General features: G+C 44.9%; 1 long non-coding RNA gene across 1 annotated transcript; it reads right to left on the reverse strand.

Annotated features, from left to right (window-relative positions):
* Positions 1–1,102: 1,102 nt before the first annotated feature.
* On the reverse strand, positions 1,103–5,160 carry LOC138224223 (uncharacterized). Its single transcript, XR_011182593.1, has 2 exons — positions 4,952–5,160; positions 1,103–2,265 (listed from the first exon to the last, which is right to left on the reverse strand). It is a non-coding gene; the product is annotated as an uncharacterized lncRNA (long non-coding RNA).
* Positions 5,161–5,887: the final 727 nt, after the last annotated feature.

Below are 5,887 nucleotides of genomic sequence, written 5' to 3' on the forward strand. Positions count from 1 at the left end.
ACTGAGCAAGAGCACACTATCGATCTATCCAACCCAGAAAAGCACACATCTCTGTGATACAGAGTGCAGTGTGAGTTGCAACTAAGTTTTTGTTCAATATATGTTTTGTCTGAAAGAGTCTATTTTGATTAGATGCATGCAACACTATTTCTTTCTCATTCTCTGTCTTTCTATGTCTTATTTGGATCACAAAGTTCATAACCCCGCCAGTTGCTTTGGCTCTGAAAGCATCCCTCAGCAGGGACAGCCCTGATCCCCAAACACAGGGCTGCCCTTCCCACTGGCCGTCTGCTCTCTGCCCAGTGGAAGTAGTGTTTCTGCCCCGCAGCTGTGTGAGAGAAGATGAGCTGAGAACACTAACCCACCTCTGGAGAGGGAAGAGTCTCGGCCGGAGGGGAGCAGGAGCTGCCGGGCTGCCGCAGACAAGGCGCCGCTGAAATGACAGAGAAATCTTTTAGAATCAAACGTCACCTGGCTCAGTGTTTAAGCTGTAGTACACGATCACATTAGATTATTAAAACATGCAGACTGCCATTTCCATTCTGTACAAACAAAGGGTTTTCCATTGTAGAAAACACCACCGCATATCCAAAGCGGAGTGCACTGGGACTGCAGTCCAGAGAAACCCATCATGTTACAAGAACTGGAGGCCATTTCACACCAAAACTGTAGAACAGGATTCTTTCTGCACACCCAGTACTGGGGGCTGTGTCGGAGGCTCCTCACCGGAAGAGACTTGCATTCCTGTTGGCTCCTCTCGTTCTGTGATGATTTTAGCCGTCGAATCGGGCAGGAGGCAGGCGCTCTTCGGGAGCTCTCGTCCCGTGCTATAACTCGGACCACGCGATGGCACAACCGCTTCCTCCGTACAAACAGAAACTTCAAACAACAAACCCCAACAAGAAATCTGTGCACACTTGGACTCCTGCTGCAGCTGAGCAGTCACGCACACACCTCCTGTTGCTCCCAGAGAGAAACAGGCCCAGGGTCCCAGCGCTGCCACCCGCTGCGCCGCGTCTCTCACCTTTTCACCTCCACATGCAGATCATGACGCGACCGGAGACTCGCCGATTAGATAAAAAAAGCCATCTGTTTCAACAACTTTTACAGCTCCGTTGACACGGCAACCACGTTTTATTGACAAAGTAAAATAAACACAGGAGAAAAGTTTGCAAACAAGACTGGAGCTAAAAGAAACACGAGGACAGTGGGTTTGCTTTATGTGCCGAGTCGATAAACCAGCGCTGCAGACACGTGAATAAAAGAAAACATACACACAAGGGAACACAGAAGAGAGACATAGAAATACAAGAGACGATAAATACGCTGAAATTGTATTAATATAATTAATTCTAACGTTCAATCAAATCAGCGAAACACGTGGGCAGGGCAGCCCAGTGAACTACAGAGACTACATTACCCATAAGCCCTGTGGGCGACAACATTTTGACGTCATCGACTCGCGTCTTTTGTATTTTTTATGAGATCAAAAACTACAAGAAAACAACGCAGCAATCGTATTGTCAGGGGTACATGCAATAATACATGTACAGGTTATGGAAAAAAAGATTAAACAAGGTAAATGCAGATAGGGTCCGTCCATGCTTCAACGTTCTTACAACTAGACACAGTACGTCTTTACATCTGTTTGAAACTGTTCAAACATGGTCTCCTCTCACACCATTCCGTTGATAATTATGTTGCGCAAGTATAAACATTTTTTAAAATACAAACGATATTTTCATCTTCCTTTCAATGGAATTAAAATGTAACAAATGTATTCCTTTAAAAGTAAATTAGTCTCTTTCTCTATATAAGTTTGTAAAAAAGTCCTGAATGTTTATAAGCCACAACATAACCAAAATAAATGTTGTTAGCTTTCAGGGCTGCTTTCAGAAAGGTCACAGTTATCATCTATATTGATGATCAATCTCCGCATAAGTCTTTCCAATAGCGCTTTAAGACTCGTGTATCTCTGTCGCCGCCCAGTGGACATTTCTCGGAAGTGTCACCGCCTGTCGGAACTCGGAAAAGCCCCGGGACTGAAGCCGTGTGACTAGACAAGAGCCGCATGTCTCCCGCCTCCTGCTGAAATCTCAGCGCCGATTGGACAAAACCTGCTCACAGTCCGGATCCAGTGGAAGGCTGATCCAGTCTGGGCTTTCCTAAGCCGACAATCCGGATCCAGTGGAAGGCTTACCCACTCCGGGTTTCCCTTAGCCGGCAGTCCGGGTCCAGTGGAAGGCTGATCCACTCCGGGTTTCCCTTAGCCGACAGGGAGAGAAGGAATCATGACATTGAATACGGGAACAGTGGAGCTGGCGAGATTCAGGGAGGGTTTTCCGGACACATTTGAGTTGATAGTGGAATAAACGTTTTTCTTATTGCGCATCAGGAAATTCTGTTGTAAATGTGAATTAGGTTCCTTATTCTAATTCCACACTTCACAAGGATCCCTATCTCATGTCTCTCCAGCGCTGGCTGGGATTACCATTTCAGTGGGCCAGCACTAAGAAACAGGTCTGCACCACCCAGAAAGACAGATTAATTTTTTCCTGTTCAAGCAAGATTGTCAGTTTGTGCCACTGTGAAATCACTTAAAGGTTATTCCTCAGAGACCAGCTCTCCCCCTGTGTTGTGCAGTCAGTCAAGATGAAGACTAGACAGTGAGAGAGGGACTCTGCAATGGGAGAGAAACTAATGTAGCATTAGTATGAGACCAGTCCCTGCGTCAACAACACAGGCCAACAGAGGAAGGGAGGAAATCAACAGTTTAGGATTCTATATGTGTATTACAAATGAGAAAGTAATAAAGTCCGGCTGTGCCAGAAGATATTTCACACTGTAACGACCTAAGAAAAGCAGTTCATCAGCCTGACAAAGTTTTATTTATCTCATATTCCTTCTTCTTATATTTTTCCACTTTTTGCACAAATCCAAGTAATTATGATCTTTTCTTGATTTTCTTTTCCTGGAAACTAGTTAAGAGATCAGGAGCTCTTGGGAGCCTAAGAGGTGACCTCTGCATTTAAACGTGCAAGAGTTTTTAATACCGATATTGCACTAACCGGAAGCCTTTCCAAATCCTACATGAAAACAGCCAGCTTCCCACTTTACAACGCCAGCACGAGTCCGATACAGACGGCTGCATTGGACCGTTTCCCGCACATCGGAGACACTCTGTGCAGAATATTAAATAAAGTTCACGATGTACGGAAATACACTGTGTACGTCTTTCCAGACCCTATTCCACTGTTCAGGCCCCAGATGTTCAGCCAGGTCCTTCTCCCAGATCAACTCAACCGCATGACATGCCGATACTCCAGAGTTCCTGTTAATTCAATATAGCTGACAGTCTACATGCGCATACGTTTTAAATACACCTGTGAGCTTGCAAGAACTGCACTGTGAGCTGCAAATCACTTTTTGTTTGATGGCATTTTTTGTCAAATACACTCTGTGCTGAAAATTAAATTATAGACACTTATGATGAACGGAAAGAGACCCTTTTGTATTTCAATATAGTTTAAGGGCTACATGTTTATAAGTTTTAAAGATCGCTGTAAGTCTCTCCTCAATTCTGACACTATTAGGTGAAGAGTATTTTTACAAAGTAAAGTACAGCTCATACATGTTAGTCTTGAAAGAATCTAGGAGCGTTATTTGGGGACTAAACAATTATACGAATATTTGTGGATGTAATTAATTGTTAAGATCTCTGTTGCAAGATGACAATATCCTCGCTGTTACAGTATATTGGAATTTATCATTTGTAAATTGGGTTGTTTTGAAAAAATGTGGATGCTGCCCACCCGAAAAGAACTACCAGAACTAACACAAAAACACAACCACACTACTCTGATCTGTGAGCTTTTTGGACAAGCACACGTTCAAGAAGAAAAGCACAAACACAAACAGACAACTCTCAGACATTGGAGGATACTTTCAATGCATAAATTCTATATATCCTATATAATGTAATCTATAGGAGTCCATAGATCAAAACTATTTCTAGGAACAATGGAATCATTGAAATGAATGAAAACCAGCCTCCAGAATGGATCAGTCTGGAAAACATACTGTGAAAATTTCTGCCGACAGATCCCAGACACAGAAGCATTAGACCAGAACAACATATATGAAAACCGGAAAATATTCCAATTGGCTATAAAAGACAACCCAACCCCTTAGACTCCCCAGTCACTGAGCAGGAGCCACTAGACAAACTCCAAGCCCTCAGACCACGAAAGGCCTGTGGCCAAGACACAGTCGACAACACTTGACTCAACTGAAGAACAACACTTTGAAACACAACCAGCTACACATACCTCTGACTGACAATCAGTTCATCTGGGGGTTTTCCTGACAGTGAAGTCACTGAAGGAGCAGGCACACGGGGCTTTCCATGCCAGTAAAAGGAGGCTCTACAACATCAATCCCCCAATACAATTGGCTCTGAACATTAAAAGTGCAATCAAACCCTTTGCCCTATGCAGCAGGGAAGTGTGGGATCCCTTCACTGAGCAAGATTACACTAAATGGGACAAACAGCCTGTAGATACTCCACGCAGAGTTCTGTAAAAACATCCTCCCAACTGGAATGCTACAGAATCCTAAACAGACAATACACGCAACACACACTAACTCTGTTAACCATAACATTATGGGATGGTACCATTCAATTTTAACAAATCGTACGCAGTATGTCAGGCTCAACAAAACTCTTTCCAAGTCACGATATACAAACAAACGAAATAGTCTTTGATCCCAGAGCAGTTGGTGATCACACGCATGTAGTAATCCACAATGAATTTGTCACTCAGGTTGACGGATACGATCAGGTGCGATCAGGTGGGGATTCTGTTTTCCTGGGGGGGTTTAGTGGTGCACCTTGACTTGCAAATTCATTTTTATATGATGACAATGTTTTGGTTTGTTTTAAAGAACTTACTGTTTTGATTAGATGTATCAGAGATTGTGACTCTGCTTTTAGCTTCCCATTCCTTCCAAACAAAGGGTCTTCTGTTGTAGAGAACAGCACAGCATATCCAAAGCGAAGCGCAAGGGGACTGCAGTCCAGAGAAACCTGTAAGTTTACAAAGAATGGAGGCAATTTCACACCTCTGGTTGTGCCAGAGGGTCCTCAGTGGAAGAGATACCGGGGACCCCAGCACTGCTGTCACCTCTTCTGTACTCCTCCTATGCTAACAACTGTGTATCTACTGCTGACTCTGTGAAATGAATCAAGTCTGAAGATGATCCCACCAGAATAAAAAAAAAATCTGTAGAGGAAGGAGGTCATTGCTATAGTCAGCACCCCAGAAATCCGGACCCACGAGAACATAAGCAGAGCATGCAAACTCCACACACTCACAGCACCCAAGGAAACCAGACCCACGAGAACATAAGCAGAGCATGCAAACTCCACACACAGCGCACCCAAGGAACTCGGACGCACGAGAACATAAGCAGAGCATGCAAACTCCACACACACAGCACCCCCAGGAAACCGGACCCACGAGAACATAAGCAGAGCATGCAAACTCCACGCAGACAGCACCCCCAGGAAACCAGACCCATGAGAACGGGGCAGAGCATGCAAACTCCACACAGACAGCACCCCAGGAATTAAATCCAGGGTCTCAGTGCTGGAACCCACTGCGCCGCCGTCTCTCACCTTTTCACCTCCACATGCAGGAGACAGGCAGGTCTCGACCGGAGACCGGAGACCGGAGACTCCTCACTCCTGCAGTAACACACCCAGCAGGACTCGCTCATGGTCCAGTGAGCCCAGCGGTTTGAGTCTGGTTTCCAGCGCTGATGTGTCCCTGATAGTCCTGTCCCACAGCCTGCGAGTCACCGTTTCTTCCTTTTCTTCCGCATAATG

The sequence above is a fragment of the Lepisosteus oculatus genome, chromosome 19 (genome assembly GCF_040954835.1).
Source record: "Lepisosteus oculatus isolate fLepOcu1 chromosome 19, fLepOcu1.hap2, whole genome shotgun sequence".
NCBI classification, from domain to species: domain Eukaryota; kingdom Metazoa; phylum Chordata; class Actinopteri; order Semionotiformes; family Lepisosteidae; genus Lepisosteus; species Lepisosteus oculatus.